Here is a 21,187-nt window from a genome sequence, read left to right as displayed (position 1 = left end):
CCCTCAAACAAACAAATCCCTGCATATATGTGTGTGTGTGTATATGTATACGAATGTTGGGGTCACAATTAGCGGAAATCACAGTAACAGAAAATCTGTGTAAGAGGGCAGTGCAAAGATGATATGGATTAGTTTTCCTTCTGTGATTCTCTTAAAATGTGCCCACCAGTTTGTCAAAACTTCTGAGAGGCTGTGATGATGAAAAATGCACGCTGAGGAATCAAGAGAAATTGTAGAGCTCTACAGAGGCTTAAAGCCCTACAGCAGATGCTTCTTCTATGTTCTCTTTTCTCCATTGCTAAGTAAGTTACACACTTTTAGCTTTGAAGCCAGAAGTGATGAATTAAGGAGAAAATCATGTCGTCTGGAGATAAGAGTCAAACTGTATCTAGAAGAGCATGCACAAATTCTTTCCAGGGTTATATGGGCTTGCTTCAACAATTTGCTTATAGCGTTTAAAAGAACCGTTAAATTACTTGCCAATCTCCTGTTAATAATGGAAAACTCCTCATACAGCTGAGGACCTGAACACTGGAGATGCCCCAGAAGGGCAATAGGTTTTATTGTAATCATGAAGCCGCAGTCCATAAATATTTTAAATCTCTTAAAATTGTGTTTCTAACTCTTCCTTTTGTGGGCTCCTGAATGCAGCGCTAATGTGAGCGAGATGCTTCTGGGAAACCCAGAGAAATGCAATCGGATTCAATTTAGTACCAACCTACCTACAGTTCTTGTGTCTGCTGGATTTTGGTGGTAAATTGGCTGTAGGCCACTTAGTGTTTATTTTAACAAATGTGAGTACTGGGATCCAAGTTCACATCCAGAGTTCAAAGGCTAACTTTTTAGGCTGCTGTGGGGTGGACGCATGGAAGAAGCAGCAGCGAGCTTAGTTCTTGTAGGAAGAAATACAGCTCTTGTTGTCATTTTGTAGAAATCTTTTACTTTAGCAGGCACTGATGCAACTCCTCTGGTTATGAGTGACAAGTCACGGAGTATGATGTGTCTTAGCTGGAAAGTCTCACTGTGGCACAGACATTATGAGGGTGCAGAGTAGTACATCTGTCACGTCTTGTGGGCTGTTGCAGAATACGTGATGTTATTGAGTTTTGAACCATTCTTCAGCCTTTAATTCTGTGACTATTTTTGAGTTGGAGTTTCTCGTTTGCCATACTGGAGGTTAATTTGCAACCTAACATCAACCTGGTCTTTCACTGAGAGGCAATGTCAGATTTGTTGACTGATGTGCTTTCTGAAAGTGCTTCTCTGCTAGACTGGTCCTGATTAATAAAATATATGAAAGCAAAAGAAAAATTAGTCTTCCCTAGATTTTTTTTTTCTTATACCTAATTTACACTTGTAGCACCTTTAAGACCTACGTGGTCTTTTTTTCAGCTACGCTCTGCTTGCATTTTAAGCCATTCAGATGCAGACCTGGTCTAAACTGGAAACTCTGTAATTGCGTTAGCACAAGGCTTTGTCCAAGCTAATAATATTTGGTGAGAAGCAGAGTGCTACAGCAATACAGTGTAATGACTTTTTGATTGGAGATGTTGAGGGTCCGATTGATTCGGAGGATAAGCTCTTCCACAACTGTTGCCAAGAGGCAGTAGTCCGTAATGCTGGAATTCTTATGAAAACTATGAAAATACTTTAAAAACCCAACCAACGCACTTCTCAACGTGTAATTGTTACTGGGTCAAATCCTGAAGCCCGTTGATTGTGTCTTGTCTGCATAAAGATAGAATAAATACCTGATGCTCCAGTAACCAAAATCTGATAAATCTCTTAAGTCAGTCCTTCTTTAATACGATAAGTCACCATCTTCTTGCCTTCTGTTTTGTCTTCTAGGCTAGAAGCAACACTAGAATTTATGTCAAGGGTAACTACATGTGGCTGATCTGTGTGGTCGGCGCAAGTACTCCTGAGCAGACAGGAGTACTCCCTTCCCCCAGGCATCTGGTTTCTTCTTCCTTGGAAGACCTGCAAATAGATATGCAGTATAGCTGGAGCTTTAGCAACACTTAAACAGGTGAGTATCTTCCTGCCAGTGGTCGGCGCAAGTAAGCATAGACGAAGTACCAAAATGAGCTGTCCAGTGTGTGAAGGAGCCTGCCTTCATTTCGTGGTGGTTCCTCAGGACACGTCCTGTCTTTCCTCGCCATTTTGCCCCTTGGCTGGCAGTCCCAATCTTTTTTCCCCTGGGTCAGTGTTATGCCCACACGGCTGTGAAATGCAGGTTGCTGCAGACCGTCTGGATTTCTCCTTTGTGAATGATAATTTGAGGGATTGCTTCATTTTACTCTCCTCCTGGGAGTCGGGGCACGAGGTGTTTGTTTGGGGAAGTCAGCACAGACCAGTCAGTTACCAGCCCCTTGCTTTCCAACGCATCCAGCGTGACTGCAGCAGGCGTTCCTGCCTTTTAAGCCCCCTGGACGTTTATGGACTCCTTTACTGCGCAGGCTCTTTTCCTCTTCCCACGCTTTGCAGCGAGGCAAAAGGCACTTGCTGTTGTACACACGGGCAATGAGCGTGGATCTGTGACTGCAGCAGTTATTCAAGTTAGTCAGGAAAAGTAAAACCGAGTCAGAGGCTTGCAGAGTTGTGCTACTTGTTAGATACTCTTCTAATACTCACAAAGCAAGTCTTTTGATCTCACATATTAATGCCCCAGGCAAACTCTTAATTACTAAATTAAACAGATTATTTACCTATTTGGTTTTAAGGTTTAGGAATAGCACTGCTGATCTATCTGTTCAGCAAAGGAGAGGGAGGTGTACACGGCCCATTATTTCCTGATAAAATTTATGCACGGGTTATACATAAAGCATCTTATGTTTATAATTTTAAGCCTGTCATTGTCACTTAAGCTCCACTTTCTACCACACCTCAGTTACGGTTAGGAAAGCGTATCCAGGATTTCGCTATAAACGGGTAGTAACGTTAGAGATAATAAAGTGCCAGAGTTTTAAGTATATTTTATATCTGTAAAGCAAAGCTGGAAGCAGTGAACAAAAGTAATCGCTGTGCATTATTCTTTATCTTTTTGCATTTAATAGTCTGATTTGAATTCTGAATGCTTTGACTAAGCAGCAATGCTGCAGGACTAGGACCCCTTCTGTCTCTCTTTAAGGATTTGATTTAGAATGCTAATTTTAAATAACTTTTCTGATGGCAACTGAGTTAGTCTTGTAATTATTTAAATAAATCTTAACTAACTTTTTCATGGGAAATATTTTGATTTCCCCTTCTGAAACTGTGGTTTTTATAAAGCTGACTTCTTCTAACTGAAATATCTACTGCAGTCACAAATTCCCCCTCCCTTTTTCTTCCTTCCCAGACAACAGGAAACTGGCATTTTCCATGTATCTCAAAGCAGTAAGTTATTACTATTACGATCTCTGTAGCTTTTTCAAAGATGATTGTTGCTCTCTTGGGTCAGGGCCTTTTCCTTTGTATCATTCGTATGGCCTTCCCAGGAGTGATCATGTGGCTCCTCGACTCCACCAGAACCGGAGCAGGGATGGGATGGGCACGGCGATCCCACGGGCTGGCTCTTGCCTGAGACTGTCCTCTCCTACGTGTCCTGATGACATTACCGGAAACAAAGCAGAAGACATTTATTGAAAAGGCTTACAGTTAGGGCTACACACATTACAGCAATCATTGTAATGAGTTTGGTATAATATGGAATTCAGAGAAAAGGGCAAGTATCGAATCAAAATAGCATTGAGTCCCAAAGGAAAGATAAAATCGGTGAGATAGGAGGTCCAGCTTGATTTTTAAATATTTATGATCCAATTTATTCACTTTAATTCAGACAGATTAAAGCATAAACCCCAGCTATCACCATGCAAATATCAACAGGATTAAATAATATAATCTTTGGAGACAAGTATTTAAGTCAAGTAATTTAGTCAATCAGTTAAACATTTCCTTCCCAAACATGTCTTTTAGCTCCCTTATCTGCAATGCAGATCACTTGCATTCAGTTTGGCGTTTGGTCTGCATGAATAATTTCCAGTAGGAGTTCAGGACTCAAAACAGGTCAAGAACGCCTGTAGAGCTCTGCAGTGGGCTTAGGAAATCGGACAGCTGTATTATGATAAAGGGCAGTTCGGTACCTGCAGCTGTGTGATCCTATATTTATAGCTATATGTAAAATTAACCCCCTGGTTTTGTGTCTTTTGTTCCACGGAGGAGTTGATCTCGCCGGTTGCTGGCACTTGTTGGATTGGATCCTCGGCTTGGTCAGCCACTTCTTCCCCAGTTCAGGCCTCTGGCTGTATCAGCCTGAAGACATAACTACCATCCTGCCCTATCAGTAGTTTATTAAAACCTTTGCCAAACTCGGAAAGAAAAATGTTAACGTAGTTGCAATAGAAACCAGGGGACAAGTGAAGCTTTTGCGACCTTCTGTGGCACGTTCAGACCCTTCCTCCTTGTGATTTTTGCTGCTAGGTCAGGGGATCTCATTTAGTGAGCCAGCAGGCCAAGCTCTTTTATTCCCACTTTCTTTTTTTCCTAACAGGTCCCTTCGGCAACCTCGCCGCCAGTGAGGCGGCCCCAGGGGCTGGGTAAAGGTGGTGGTCTCTGTATGTGGCACCTCTTACCGCAGCTGGGAAATGGGATGTGTATGGGGAGCTGCAGGGTTGATATGCGCGCCTGTTGTGCCTTGAATGCAAATGTATTTTGGTATTTGGTTTCAAAGTCGTCAAACCAGCTGCGTCTTCTCAGCCCAGAACTGATGTGGGGAGGCAGCTCTTCTGGCTCCAGCCCTTCTCCTTTCTTCTCCCTATTTTCATCCCTGAAGGAACTTCCACTTTTCTGAAGAAACCACTTTTAGTTCTCTTCCGAGTGCTGCAGGTTTGGTTTTTTTCCTTTGTTGTTGTTCGTATCGCTGCTGCTCAGGTTGGCTTTGTTATTACAGCTGTTAATATTGCATGATAAAATGAATTGTTAATTGCTGAACCTCTGAAGAGAAGACAACAGGCTGCTTACTGCCTCGAGTAGATGTGGGAGGCTGTCAAGGACTGTTGGGACCTAGCGTCAGATCAATCACGCACTGGAGGTCTACAGCAGAAGGTAGTTTTGAAAGTGAGGAAGCGGCTCCAGTGTTAAGAATATTCCTCAAACTGATCAGTCCCTCCCTGTTGCTGAAAGGTGCTCCTTGAAGTGTCAGTCTGGCTTAGCTACGAGTTACTGGCTGGATATAACTGGTACTAGCTCGTGGTACTACTGCCAGAAGCTGCTACAAATCATATTTTCTCTTGATGTAGGAAAAGTTGGAAATGTTCTTCTATCATAGGTTTGTCTAAAACTGTGCCCTGCATTGTAGGAGCTATTTAGAGACACTTGAAATTTACAAAATGAACCATATCAGTACTCAAGGATGCTGATTTCTGTTTTCTCATCTTTCCCCTCCTTATTTCAATAAGGACCAGCTGTCTCTGTGCGTACTGCTGCCTGCCATTGTGTGGCTGCTGCTATTTAAGGAAAGCTGATGCAGATTTGTTGTTTTCACTTATTTTTATGAACGTGTGAGGATATTTTGCCTCCTAGGCAAAACACTTTCCCCCCTCCCAGCTTATTTTTAGCTCTCCCAACAGTATTACGGAATGCTATTTAGAGACACAGAAGGAAAAACTGGAGAGCAGCTTGCTGAGTGGGTCCTTTAGTTTGAGACTAGACAAATCATTCCATATGATGTGATATGACAGCATGAAGAGCAAATGTAATTTCATGTTGCATTATTATTTATCGGATTTATAACAAAACTGCAATTACAGGGGAGCCTTGCTCATTCAAACGTGCTGAGACATGATCAGCATGCACACTAGTAAAAGTTTATACTATTGCAATGTAGCTGCTGCTAGCACAAAAATGGGTTCTTTAGAGATAGTGGGGAGGTTTTATTTAGAATAAGGAATTTGTGACTTACTTAAAAATGCAAGCATTTAAGTTTCAACGAACTCTTGTGGCGGCAGTGGCCCCAGAACAGCGGAGGTGGCAACTGACCTTCAGCACAGAGACATTCCTCTAAATCTCTTCAAGTTACTTATATGAATTGAGGAAACTCTTTTTCTACAGATGGATGGCCCAGCTATTCTTTCGGCTTCCGCTTATAAACAGAATTGGTGAAACTTCAGATCCCTTTCTACCTCTGCCAAAAAAAAAAAAAAGCTCTACAGTATATACAGTGTATGTGTGCTGGGGTCACAGTTAGCAGCATGGTAAAATATTAGTAAGACCAGTACAAAGGTGACATGAATGAGTTTTTCTTCCTGGATTCTCTTAAAATACATCCACCAGTTTTTCAAGCATTGAGAGTCCACAATGCTGGAAAATGCACAGGCAAACAAAATAACTTATTCTTGTAAATACAAATCGCCACTGCCTTCCATTTTGCCTTCAACCTTTCCTCCATTGTTACCCATTGACTAAGAGGTAGGATGGAGAGAACTATGGAGAAGGATCCTGGAGAAGATCAGTCTAGCAGCCTGCCTGCCTTTTAATCTGCATTGATTCTATTTCAATTACAATTATTTCATCTACAGAAATTAAAATTGCACTGATCAAATACAACAGTGCTATCTGACAACTGGCATTTGGGAAGATAGTCATTCACATGCACAATAGTGGCATGACTGTAAAGAAAGAGAAGTCCTTGCTAGTCCACTTATTTTACTTTGAAAGGGCTGTAAGAAAAAGTGACAATATGCTCTGGTGTTTGCTTGGTTTTTTGGTTTGGTTTTGTTTTGGGGTTTTTTTGAGAAATTGCACCTGAAGAATATTTTCACTTAGAAAACGAGATAGTAAGAAACTAGAAGGAGCCCACAGAAGGATAACAAAAGGCTTTCAACACTAAGGTTATCCAATTCTCCCTTTTCTCACAACATACCGTGCTGCTGGATAGCTAGAACAGGGACGAATGCAGTGGCTAGCAGACGTATAGGATCATTCCCACGTTCAGCTGACAGCTCCCTGCCAGAAATGCAGTGCTGCTGGATGGACCTTGGCAGAACACTGCAGACACCGGTGCATCTGGAGAAGGTGGGGCCATTGGCACGTGCTGAAAGCCATGGACGCATGCATCTAGGCTGGGGTGGATTCGCATCCAGACAGCTTGGCTCATGTCTGCAACCAGACCAGAGAATACTCTCTGGGCTTTCATTCTCTGCGGTTTTGTTCTGGCTACAAAATCAGCCCAATATATGTAACGGAAGAGAAGAACGTCAGTATGAAGGAAGAGTGAGTAGGCTCTGCTGGAACTGGTCCATATTTTGTAAGGATAAGTTAATGATCAAATGTGATTGTAGGGAAACTCGTTTTCTTGAGAGCATACATTTAAAAAGAGATATTAACACTGTAGTGTGGTAATCAGATGCTGCAATATCCATGGTAAAATGCCAATGTTCCAGACATCTGACAAATCCAGCATTTGTTATTTACCTATCCAAAATACTTGGCTTTGAAAAAGCGGTGCCGGGTGCCAGCGGAAGGGTGTTCATTACAAATTCAACACAACATGCAGTCAGCTTCAGTACAGAGCTACTGTAGGGGATTTCTTTGGCTCTGCTTATAAGGTAGAAAGTATATTAATTGGCCCATAATTCAAGCTGAAATAAAGTAAGGAGAAAGATAAGATGAGCTGTCAAGGGAAGCAGCTAGATTTGCTGGTGATTTTTGGGTAGTGAGTTGAGGGAAAGGAGCACTTACCCTTGAGAACTGCACAAAATCATTTGTAAAGTCATTAGTCTTATGAATTATTTTGACTGTTATTGTTATTAATTATTTGTACTGAAGTAGCACTTGGAGAAAAGAGTTATGCTAAAAATCCTATTCTACTGAATTCTGCAAAAGCACACAATAAAAAGGCAATCTTTCCGCTGAAGAGCTTTTAATCTTAATGCCACTCTTTATTCACACTGTTTTTCCTTCTCATTTTCATCATTTCATTGGGTATTTCCATCCTCTCTTTTATTCCGGTCCATGGCACCTGAACCTCTTCCTCAGAGCTGTGTTGGTGTTTGGCAAATATGAAATTCATGCATCTGCACTCTTTTATGTCTCTGACTATCCTTTGGTTTTCCTCTTCTCAGCACGTGGTTCCTTTTCTCACAGTTAATTTTCCCCTTCTCTTATTTTCTGGTCTCCTTTTCTGCTATTTCTTCTATTGTCTCAGTCTCCTTTTTTTAACCTTTCTCGCACTTCTCTCATCTTTACCACGCAGTCTTGTCGTCTGACATTTTCCTTCTTGGTTCCTTTCCAGTTTTGGGGGAGATCTGGGAAGAAGTAACTCTTGTCTTCATTTGCCCTAGCTGCACTTTTTCTGGTGAATCGTTCTACCCCTCCTCCCTTCCCATATCCAGCAAGAATCCGCCAACAAGAAAGGTTATTTGGGGAAAAGCATGCCTTTTAATAGGGAAGATGGTGCTGCACCATGACTCAGGGATGCGCTGGGTGTCACCGATTGCTGGAAGGTCCAGCCGGGGAGGTTCTGGTTCTGGAGGGTCTGCAGTATAAGGCAGCTACACTACATTTACTTGGGATATAGCCTGCGTGTTACAGGGTTTTATAAATAATCAGCTTACTTTGTGAGCTCCCTGGCAAAGTTCCAGCGTTGTCTATTGGATCGTGGTGAGGAAACAAACTAGGCAAAAAGGACAAAGTTAACTGCTGGCAGCTTGTCCTTCTGCTCTGCTATTAATTACGGTGCCTTGCCATAGTTTGTTTGCGATAATTACAGCTGTATTGCCAAAGTAGCCTTTAAACAGGATTGCTGTTGTCATAACTGTTGTTGTTGTTCAAGAACTGCATTTTTCAATTAGGGGAAATATATGAGATAGATCACCTATAACAATCTCTTCTAATGATAACAACGGATATGGAAATTAGTCCAGAGTATAAAATGAAAGATATTTGAATAATTATAGTGTAATCAAGTCAAAATTACTGATGCCTTTATTTGAGGACAGATTATGTGGAAAACAGCACAAAAAAATTACGTGCTTTGAAATCTGAAAGGCACCAGTATTTGATAGCACATTTGCATATATTGCACCAAATAAGTTTGTTTTGTGTCTGTCAAAGACTTAAAATATAAATAGCAGTCACTAGGCTAGTTTTCAGAGGCTTGGGTACGTTGACAGAAACTCCTTTGTGGTTCAGTTTGCTGGCATGTCTCAGATGTTTTGGTATGGTGGATTTGCAGCATGAAGGTGAATTTAATGGTGCTCAACAAGGTGGCTCAGAAATGTCTGCATTATAAATGCCTGTTTATTGGATTCTCTTGGAAAAGTTGCAGTTTTTGTCAGTTCCCTTCTCCCCTTTCTTATCTGATGTTACACCTAGTCTTTATTGAAAGACAAATAAACAAAAAGGCCAGGGAGCCCAAGAGAGGTCACAGACATCAGTTGAAGGGATAAATATTCATTTTCTTATTGTGTGTAAAAAAAAAAAAAACCAAAAACCAACCAAACAAAAAAAACCAAAAACAAAAAAAAAACCAAACAAAAAACCACCCAAGCAAAACAAACAAAAAAAAACCCAAAGGGAAAAAAAATCCCCAAACAAACAACAAAAGAAAACCCAACGAACCAATAACCCACAGCCCCCCCTCCTTTTCAGGCCTTGAAGAAAACCACCTCTTCTATAATTCTTTACCTTTAATAGTAAGTGCTGAGTCATCAAGCCAGAAGAAGAAGGAGCAGTTGGGAGCTCTGGCAGACTTCCAACTGGTAAGTCTCGGGCACTGCCTGTGTCAGGAGAACTAGAAACAGAGCTGTGGACTCCGGTCTATTTATCTGTGCAAAAAGGATGGCAAGAAAATAATTTGTATCATTTGACTTCATTGCAGAAGGTGATAAGGCTATATTTATGTTTTTTTTTTTTTGAGGGATTTAATTCCCAGACGTAATGTGAAAAGTTGACAGCAAAGCCTTTATAAGAATTTTAAATCCTTAAGCCAACTGGCAGATAATTGTGGGTTTTGTATTAGTGGAGAGAAACACATTAGAGTTCAGCTACTTGTTAAGATTTAAAATAACGGCAGTGATAAGAAATCTTTAGGAAAGTTGCTGCTAAAGTCAAAGTGAGCCCTGAGATTTTTCATGCAAAGGGCAAAGTTGTCTCAAGCAATGAGAAAGCAAATAATTTAAATGAGACCTGGTGAGCTGGAAAACTTTTCCAATGGTGTTTCTCTTTGTCCTCTTTGGATTTCTCCCCCCTTTATTTTCTGCATAGTTTTTTCAGGATCTAAACTTGTTTGGTATCACAAGAGAAAAATCCCAGTAAATTCTGTCTAGTCAGTAAGAATATGAAGGACACGAAAAAGGGATGTTTTCAGTGAGGTTTTTGAGGAAAAGAAAGTAGAGATTCATTCTGTTAACAAGTGTAGATAGGTAATACAGGATTCTCCCGTTTATGTCCATTTTCCATGGTAGATGGAAATTGGCCCAAAACAACTAAGAGAGCTCCCTCTCACCCATAAAACATTGTTGGCAATAACAGTGTCGTCGTATCTGATGTCAGGGTTATGAAATTCAACACAAATCTGAACTGCAAAAGGTAAGAAGAAATATGGAAGCCAGTGGTCAAGAGCATTTTACTGCCTCATGATAAGCTCCTGCTGCATTCAAACAATTTTGAAACAAATAAGAATTTGGAGTAGTAAAACCAAGACTGCTGTTTTTCATCTTTATTAGTCAGGAAAGGTAGAGAAAGAGGAAGATTTGGGGCTTTGATTCTTGATGCTTGGCTCTGGTCCAGAAAGCATAAGAATAATTTCTTTGGGGATGGCCAAGCAGAAACTCTTGGCAGTCTTGGGTAGTCTTGGGAAGAGATTTTAACTGGCAGTTAAAATTACTCTGAACCACAGTTAGACTTCCTATAGTGTTGCCTAATGAAATTTTCATGAGCCCTGTACAGTGATCTCCATGCATGGTCTCATGCTGCATGGAGGGTTCCACCACGGTAACGCTTCCCGATCTGTAACGCAGGCTCCTCACCTGTGAATCCCAAGAGGACTGAATTGAAAATGAGCGGGAAATGTTATGTATTGACAAATTACATGACCTATTTTTATAGTAATCAGAACAGTTGTCAAAAGACTTAAGTAGCAAGTTTTGGGAAATGGCTAAGAAACTTAATAAAGCCGAGTGGTTCATCAGTCTAGCTGAGGCAGCTAATGTTGCGGATGCATTACAGAGATGAAGTTGAACCAAATGAGGCCCTTGGCACGTGCAGCTAATGGGGGGAGGACGTCAGTGGCACTTCCAAGTTTAAGAACTTGAAGTTCTCGTGATATTGTAGATACTTAATCTGCCTGCAACTAATTTTAGGAAATACTTGTTTAAAATTTTGTTCATTGTCTTAAATCATGTTCTTGTTTTAGAGTATCTGAACTAGTAGATATTTAGATAATGCCTCTGAAGAGCAAGAAGCAAATGAGAAAATGGGAGAAAACATTTGATATCTTTATTTAGATTTTAGTTATTGGTATGAGAAAAGTTTGAAGTCTCTATCCAGAGCAAGTATATCAGGTATTACCATGCAGTAGAACAAAGCCTGTTCCTGAGATCCAGTGAGGTGATCTTAGCGAGTTACAGGCGATCAGAGTGGGACTAGTGCAAGGCACAGGATCTTGTAACAAACCTTGAATTCAGTTAGGGTTATTATAATCGGAGTTTTCCAAGTTGGAAACCAATACCTGGTGTGCTGGGACCGTACCATTGGAAACTCAATGCACAGACAGCATTTGCTGAAGCACAGGATAATTTTCTGCAGCCTGAAAGTTCCTGAAGCCATGGAAGTTTTAGTGGTGATTAACCAGTTGCCACACAGGCAAAGACAGATCCAAATTCCTTCTTGTCAACAGGTTTGATTTACGCCCTACATAAAAATAGACGTCCTTTACTAACATTTGTGATGCTTCTTGTCCCTTAGGTACGGATGCCTGTTTTTAACAGAACCCAAGTTTTGAAGGTATGCTCTTCAAATTCCCATCTATTACAAATCACTTGCCATATGGGGTTGCTTCTGCTGTACACAGGTAGACAAATGCAGTGGCAGGATAAATCATTTATGTTCAGACTTAGCAGAAAGTGTCTTAAAATGGTGTTGTTTGCATTGTCTGAGGAAGAAACGAGCAAACCAGCAATAAGCGAACATACTAACAGACTAAGCTGTCCTCCTGTGGCTGTGCCCTCCTTGAGCATTGCCCTGAGGCCCCTAACCCCTTTCTTCCCTCTCACCTCGCCAGGCTCTAGCACTTCCCAAATCCAGGATAGCACAACTGTTAGGCAGGTCAGGTAAGATTCTTACCAAGGGGTCCAGAGTTTGAGGTTAATGCTTTCCTCTCTCCCAGACCCCTTCTGCGGTGGACGCTGGGGATGAGCATGCTTGTGGTGGGAACGTGGACATCTCCTGGGCAGCTGTCAGCTGAGCTATTGTGTCTATTTGGTCGTCTGAAGCATTTTTTAATCTCGGTCACTGCTTTTCTTCAGCTCAGAAGAGTCGCAGTGTGAAGAAAGGCATTTAGCATATACCTAAGTCTCTAATAAGTCAAACAGAACTTTAAATAATGCCCGTAATGGAGCGTGTGGTTTCTAAATACAGATGGTATGTTTCATACATTAGGGACCTATGGTATCCAAAGGCCAACCAGCTTTCTGCAGAGTGTATTTTAAGTCTTGGTGTGCCTGCTGGATATTGCATTCCCCAGAGCCTTTCTGTAAAAACAGCAGGAGAATTTTATTATGAAAGTAAGAACTAGGTGGCTCATTACCTCTGTGGTGCATCGTTCCCCACAGGATCATCTAATTGTTTGCTGAATGATTCCAGTAGTTTTGCTCCAACACGCTTGCCTGGGAAGAGATGCTCTCTCTAGATTGATGATTAATTGCATGAATAGGTTGACTTTTTTAATTGTATTTTCATCCTTGTTCAAATTTTTTTAAAAAGTAGCTTATTACAGATTAGACTCGTGTAAGGGACATGTGTTGAACTTAACTCCTTTTACTTTTATCCATTTTTATGCCTCCTAGGCTTTCTGTAACTGCGCCCACTTGGAGGTTGATTCTTTTTTAAAATCTGTGTAATTCCATTGACCAGAGTGGTCTCATGCCAGACAATGAGAAGTAAATTTTCTGGAGTCTGTGAAACTATGCTCACATGGCATCTGACCAGATTTACTTGGTAACAGCTCACAAACAGGGCATTAATTGGAAGAGCGCGTCAGACTTGAGAACAGAAAGAAAAGCAGAAGTATTTGCTCTTCTCCAGACAGGCTGAGGGAGGTGTTCAGGACTCACATGGTAAGATGATGACCAGGCAGCAATGACACAGTTTCCAGAGCAGTGTTTGTATACAGCTTCAAAAGAACGGAAACAAAAGGAAAATCAAAAGTGGAGCTGAGCAGAGATTCTTGCCGTAATGCTATTGTATTGCACAATACTTTTCCAATTCCAGAAGTCACTGTGTGCCACTTGGATTCTGCTGTTAAAACAGCTTCAGTGTTGCTCTGAACGGCATATGTCCACGTCAGGGGCCCTACGGGGCTGTGAGGCCAAAGTCTGGTTAACAGGCTTTCACAGAAATCCCAGGGAGGTCCGTGTTGTCTCAGCCACATCCTGATGTCAGCTGTAGAGGTGATGACTATGGTAAAGGTTAATATACTGCTTGCATGTTGCTGGCGATCTTCCTATGCTCATTCCTTCTATGGATGGATTTATCTTTTAGGGTTGTTTTTCTAAGCCTAAAGCAATCCCAGTTCAGGGAGAATTTGTCCCAGAATCCCTACATCTAAAACCTCAGGCTGTAACTTTTTGAAAACAAAGGATTCTGAGATGACATCATGCTGGCAAAATAAGTCTCTTTGATTGAAAGATTTTCTAGCTGGAATCTTTTCAGATGAGGAATGTAATGATATATTTATACCCTATCCATGAAAGATTGAATAGGATAGCAATGGTAGAAGGTTATCTCTAGGGGCAGTCCAAGGACTAAGCTGTGCAAAATTGCCTGCACTCAGTTTCTATCAGTGGGTATCCAGAGTAACTCGGGGGTTGCTGTCACGGCGGTACACTAAAACTAACTCAAACGAGGGACAAGCTCAAACAACTTTATTTCGCAAAACAGCCAAAACCACACAACAGAAACCAAGGAGAAACAGAGGTAAACCGAAACCAACCAACACTCCGATAACATTTCACATATAACAGGTTCGCGGTGTCAGTGGGGGTATTGCTACTACACGGCAAGAATTCCACAGGAGAACGATGCTCCAAAGTGCGCACGCACACTCGCGCGCAAAGGGGGAAACGCTCGCTGTCTCGTGGGCACCCGGCAGGTATACTCGCTCACCCGGGGGTGTGGGAGGGTGTTATCCCACAAGCGTGAAGTCGTTTACCCAGTGTGCGAGACGCCAATATACACACAGGGCAGAGGTATTTTATTTCATGTCTGCGCAGAGATGGGTGCTAGGTGGTAGCTCCATAAAGCTAGCGCAGAGTTCGGTCATACAGGTACAGTATTTATATAGTCTGGTTATGCATATGCATAAGTCATTACACAAAGCAGTTTTCTATTGGGCTACATTTCTCTTATTTCAACTTAAAGCTACAGTGCTACTTTAATATTCTGCACACACTCAGAGGTGAGGGGTCCCTGCTTGGGCTGGGGTCTCCAGCTCGAGGGCTGTGACTCTTAGTGTTATAATGAGGATAGTTCATGTAAGGGTGCCTCTTAGCACACTTCTGCTAGTTGTTTCAGATGGTTCCCAAAACATCTTAGTTAGCTTACATATTTCTCCAGGATGTGCTTTACTCGCAAGGACAGTAATTCTTGTTGAGGCATTCAGTGTTCCAGGCTGAATCCCCCTTATCAACTTTACGTAAGCCCTGGCCTTCCACCAGGGCTCCTGTTAGACTACAGTGTTAGACTACAAGGGCTCACTCAAGGACATATCCAGGAGAAAGCCCTCACCACAGGAGGTGAGGGCACTCAGTCCCGGGAAGCTTCCTCAGGTCACGTCCCAACCCGAGGGGAGAGGTCCTGACCACAGGCCAGCTGCTCCGAGAAGACCACGCTCCAAGGGGGTCTCCGGCAGCGCCCCATTGATACCCTGGGTCGGATCTGAGCTGTGGTCATAATTGGCCGTGATCCAGAAGCTTCTCCGAGCCAAGGTGCCTCACTGTCTGGTGACCAAGGGGTCCCCCCTCTCCTGCTCCCCTGCCACGGTGTGTACTGCCTGGGGCACGGCAGACACAAAAAGCGTGAAAAGCCGGTGATGGCCATGCCAAAAGCCCCTCTCTTTATCGGGGTGGGGGGACGGTGAAGCGTACCTGTCACAGCTGCCTAGCTCACACAAAGTCGTACAAAGATGTCTGTAGCCCAGCCAAATACAAGCAGGATCTTATATTAACAGTCTCTGTGTGGTGAGAGAGAAAAAGATTGTTGTAAAAGTATAAAAATACTTTTGATCTAAAGGACGAGGTTCTGTTGCGCCCTACTCTGGCTAGATGAACTTGCAGCACAGGCAACTTCTGCCTGTAAACTGCCCTGCACTTGCACAATAAAGTGACTGGAGGTAGATGCCTCCCTGACTGGAGATCTTATGCGGGCAGGTGAGATGGCAGACAGCAGTAGCGTTGGCAGGTTGAAGGGCACGGCCACCCGGTCCTTATGACACTGAATGTGGTGAGAAGTCCTCATGGCTCTTGGTTCATTGTGTAGGAATGGTTTTGAGCTTGCTCCTCCTGGTCTTTCAAACAAGCCTGCCTTGAGAAGGATGGCTTGGAGAAGCTGTATCCTCCACTCCCATTAATATCCCTCTACCCTGTACTGCTCGCAGGGACAGAATGTTGGCCATGAGCATTCAAAGTTAGTTGTCTAAATGAGTCCAAGAAAGCTCTAGTGGCAAACTAAGAAAACTAGAAGATACGAGTTTGGGACAGATAGCTCTCTCCTGTCCCTGTCAAATGGTTTTAAGGTCAAACAGTTTGATGTTTGTCTTATGAGCAATGACTAGGAACAGGCAAGTATAACTCTCTTTATAGGAGTATGTTCTACTATTTCTGTGATCGATTGGATATATTTCAGACAGTTTTAATTCACTTTAAAATAACGCTGCTGAGTTGTTTTCAGCCTTTACCTGTCAAGTCACAGACTTCCTTCTTGCTTTGTCTATAGGTTGTAGTGGCACAATCAGAGAAAGGGTCCTAAGAGCCAACCTCTGCTGTGACTTACCTGCGAAAAGAAAATCAGCTTCAACCCTGGAAACACTCACGTGTTCACTTAATCGTATGCACTCGAATTGTTCCATTGACTTCACTGAGAACACTCATGTCTTTTTTTAAGTTGAGTGTGTGCTTAATTACCTTACTAAATCAGGGTCCATGTGCATAAAAATAAGTATATGTGTAAGTGCCTGTGTATTCAGGATCCTAACGGAAACCATGGTAAAATAAACTTGCATTTTAGATTCATTAACTGAGCGAAAATCTCATTGAAATTGGTAGTCATTTTGCTGAGTAAGGCCAAGAGGCATCTGGCCCATACAGCTCCCCTCCCCAGCTGCCACTCTTCATGCACAAGAGCTAAAATACAGCACTGAGGCACCAGGCGGCAAGTGAGGAAAGAGAGGTCTAATCAGGCTGCCCCGAAGATCCCACAGCAATTTGCCATGTCTGCGAGAAGTTCTAAAACAAGGTTTTTAGAATGGAACAAAATACTCAATTTATTCAGCAGAATAAAAGAAAGCTATTCAATGCATGGGTTAATATGAACTTCTAACACACAGAGATACATGTCCCTGCTTGCCAGCGGCGTTTCCCACTCTGTTGCCAGATTGATGGCGGCATTTCCCCCACCGCCCCCTGCTTGCTGGTGGCATTTCCCACACCATCGCCAGATTGCCGGCAGCATTTCCCCCCCCGGCCCTTGTTGCCGGGGGCATTTCCCCTGCTACCCCCTGCTTGCCAGCAGCATTTCCCACGCCGTTGCCAGATTGATGACGGCATTTCCCCCACAGGCCCCTGCTTGCTGGCGGCATTTCCCCTGCCCGCCCTTCTTGCCGGCGGCGTTTCCCACACCATTGCCAGATTGCTGGCAGCATTTCCCCTGCCGGCCCCTGCTTGCTGGCGGCATTTCCCACACCGTAGCCAGATTGCTGGTGGCATTTCCCCCGCTGGCCCCTGCTTGCCAACAGCATTTCCCCTGCCGGCGCCACCTTGCAGGCAGCATTATATTAAGGTGATTTGCATTTTAACCTAGTGCACATAACAAACCTTTATAAACCTTTGTGTTTTGCCAAGAATAACAAATGTCAGAACCTTGCATGCTCCAGTCTATAGTTTAAATGAGAAGGGATGAATATATTAATACCTTAAATCTATCCCAACATTACACGCTTTGGTATTACCACAGGAGTTAATGTTAGCAATGATAGGTAATATGGCTGCTTGTTTGGACATTAAATCCTTGGACTGACTTGTCAGGTAAGGAGTAAATATTCAGAAGAACAATGACTTTCTTCACGTGAGCTAATGTTTTGCCCACAGTTTTGCATTTGTCTTTACAAATCTTAGTTTGTTTCTAAATATCAAAGAATGAATAGGGTGCTTCGAGATGCACTTACTGAATTTTGCTTTCATAATGTAGTTTGCAAATATATATTACATTTGCAGATATCGAGGTGAGGCCTTGACTTAGCTTTAAAAATACCTGTCATGGTAAAATATTTGTCCTTCCAACATGAAACAAATTGTTCAGCTGCCAACGGAAAAGAATAGTTCAAAGACTTTTTTGGCTGGTACGTTTTACTGATAAAATCAGGATGATGTTTACCTGAGGAGATGCTCCGTCAGGGATATATTTTGAAGTGAAGTGGAAACAAAGAATTCTAAGACTATTTATGAAGTGCTAATGCTGTGAAACAGGTTTGCAAGTCCTCAGGAAGTTGCCTCCATTGATACATGAGAAAACCTGAGCTAATTTATGTAAGTTTTAATGTTTATCTCTCGTTCTCTTCTATTCTCTTCAACCTCAGTGAACTCAGTTAAACTTTTCATGATGCCCCATGTAAAAACTTCCGTCTGTACTAGAATAAGCACCAGCTGCTTCATTAGCTGTGTGAGACTGTCCTGGGTTTTATGAACCATTCTGGTTCAATACGATTACTATTGGGCTATCAGAAGCTGCCAATAAAGAGTGTAGCAATAATATGCAAAATTCTTTCAAAGTTTATTTTTTTTAAGAAAGTGTACATGCCTTGAGTTGAGATTTCTCTCATGGATTTATAGGCTCCAGACTCAGTATTAGAAAGTGTGTGTTTTGTGAAAGTTTGTCTAAAGAAACAAACCCCACCCGGTTGGCTGTTACAGCAAGCATATCTGAAATATCATCAAATGCCATCATTTTGTTCTCCTGGCATGTACGTGTCCTTTCACTGTGTTCGGCCAAAGATAATTATTATGGTGGGCTAAGAGTTATGTTTTTTCGGGAAGACGGTAAAGATCTGTGAACTAGTATAGTCATAACATTTCTGCAGCTTTACCTGATAAAGATGCTCCAGTAGAAACAAATGCTGTGGTAATTCATAAAGGAAACTTTCTACTATCATTACATTTTCAGTTGCTGAAAAGATGTATAGCATTTAGAAATGCCACTTTCAAAAGGGAAAGGTAGCTTCAGCTTTTTTCTTTTCAGTGGTTCTTTAGATACTGCCATAAAAAGAGTTTGTCATTATCATTTTCCTTTCACGAACAGAATTAAAAATGCTGACGCTACCAACTTTCAGCTTTGTAGAAACAGACAATTCATGTTCATACAACACAGTCCTTGATGTAGAAAGCGTAGACACCCATAGATATGTGGTGGCTTGCTGTTTGAACAGATATTTGAAAAAATGTATTCAGGAGATGCACCGAATTCTCTCAGGAGCATTTCATAAGTTTGACTCACAGAAAAATTTCCCAAAAGAAAATAAATACTTCCTGGCTCTTTTATGCTTTTACCTGTATAAGCACGAGACTCAGCTCAGCTTAGATGGGAAACATCAGCCCGATGTAGTAAGAATTTTCCAGTAGCACAGAACAGCTGAAGAAACTCTTAAACAACTTCTTACAGGTAGGTTAGCACACAGAGGAAGCATGACTGATGCAAAGGGAAAACGTCCAAACACACCTATGCCACAAAAAGCTTTCGCTACTTCATAGCCATCTATTTTCAGCTCAAGTTAGTATACACGTATGCCTTTGCACGGGTTTTTGCATGAGTGTCGGTCCAAGAGGGTAAAAGAAGGCTTGGATTTTGTTCTGGTGAAAGGCAAAATGAACTTCTCTGAAAACTGTTAAAACCACGAGGTTTACGCTTGGCTAAGAGAAGACAGCAACTCGGCACTAACAAAGCCAATACAAAAGAGCACGCTCCTCTCTAATCAGAATTCGGCACAGGCAATTAGTGTGCAAGGAAGTGTGGCTGTTCTTCTAGGTTTTAATCTCCATCCCTGAGCTACTGTTGTCCAAAATGGCAATAAAAGTGACCTTCCCTACCTTTTGCTTCTCATTATTGAAGGTGAAAAATGACAAAGCAAACAAAACAAGTGGTTAGAAATCATACTGTCAAGTCCGGTAGAACTATTTCATTTGACACCTTTACTGGAATCTGATTCAGAAAATACACCTACAGAGAACTAGGAAAGACGAACAAAGTTATGAGATACCATATAGTTTTAGGAAGGAAAAAGTAGGATTCTTTAATTTTTTATCTTTTCTTGGATGGGGCATAAGCAATGCTTATGTCGTCACGTATTGCTGAGATGGGTGATGATGCAGGTTAGGCTGCTGATGGGCTACCAGTAGAAATCGCAAGGATTAAGGCTTGAAGGACTGTGGACTGCTGCAATATGATCAGTGACTAGTGGATGGGGATAAAATGCTACAAATGACTGTGTGTGAGATTTATAATGGTTTTCTTCAAGTACTCAAAGTTCAGACCTGGCAGTTGAGTGTATGAAGCAGATGTTTGACTGCTCCTGTGATTTCGGACCAGTATGGTGATAAACAGTCTGACATAAACCGAGCAGCAGTGGATTTAAACGGGGTTTGTGGCAGGTATATATACAGTAACATATTATATGTGGGATGAGCAATTTACTGAAGATTCAGAGCTCAAGTTCTGACACTAAGATATCAATCACATGAGAGTTGTATTGAGAGGTGCTTGCTTTCTGTCTACAGATAAAAATCTCCTGTGAATGACTTGAGAGGTTTGCACGTAAACTTGCTCTGCAGCCTAAATATGAGTCACGGGCTTTTCTTCTCTGCTTTGTCATGAAAAGTATATTTAAAATATACTTGTCTATACTTTATGAAAAGTGTATTTGTGTATACTTTTTATATTCTTATGTACATAAAAGCATATTTAAATCTCAGCTTGGGTACATAGGTAACTACAGTGGTCTTTGTTGTACAGAACATAATGAGAAATTTTCTTTGTTAAATCTGCTTTTTCTCTAAATATTCCTTCTCTAAGAGTTACCATTTCAAACCTCAGTTATTCTTCCGAGACTGTAATGTATTCAGACGGTATAATGCATCATGCTTGGTAGATACTGAATCTGAATGTAAAGGAAAATTCAGATGTTTGGTCTCTCTATATCCATGTAAATCCATATGCTGAAAATTTGGTAGGATGAAATTTAATTTTTTCTTTTGTTCAGATCTATTTCTGCTTAGAACTGATGAAGTATTATTTTTCCATTCTGTTGTCACAATTCTTAAATTTTCTGTTTAAATCATTGATTTTGTGTTTTATATTTTTATATTTTATCTGTGTACACATTACAGTACTTGAAGCACAAGGCATTCTCTTAATGTATTCAGCTGTGGAAAACAGAAGCTATTACATTACTAGATTTGCTGTAAAGAACACTGACATCCATATTGGAGCAAAGATAATAAAAATAAGTTATTCTAAATTGTAAAAGATATGGTAGATTTCATTGACATAAAACATAGTAATTGGCATTGTTATATAATGGCAATTAAAAAGTGCTATAAAGAATAAGGTCTGATTCAAAGACTACCAACAAAGCTAACTGTATGAGCAAAACAAATGTCCTGCGAAGGACAGATATCACGTAAATGGAAAGAAGAGAATATTCCATTATTTGATATACAGGCCTGTA

The 21,187-nt window shown here is 41.5% G+C and overlaps 1 long non-coding RNA gene across 1 annotated transcript; it reads left to right on the top strand.

Annotated features, from left to right (window-relative positions):
* The first annotated feature begins 1,867 nt into the window (after positions 1-1,867).
* LOC140657809 (uncharacterized) lies at positions 1,868-16,385 on the top strand. The gene is made up of 3 exons (XR_012044501.1): positions 1,868-2,029; positions 11,944-11,982; positions 16,189-16,385. It is a non-coding gene; the product is annotated as an uncharacterized lncRNA (long non-coding RNA).
* Positions 16,386-21,187: the final 4,802 nt, after the last annotated feature.

Source organism: Ciconia boyciana, chromosome 10 (genome assembly GCF_034638445.1).
Source record: "Ciconia boyciana chromosome 10, ASM3463844v1, whole genome shotgun sequence".
In the NCBI taxonomy this organism is placed as follows: Eukaryota; Metazoa; Chordata; class Aves; order Ciconiiformes; family Ciconiidae; genus Ciconia; species Ciconia boyciana.
This window is presented reverse-complemented; position numbering and strand designations above follow the sequence as displayed.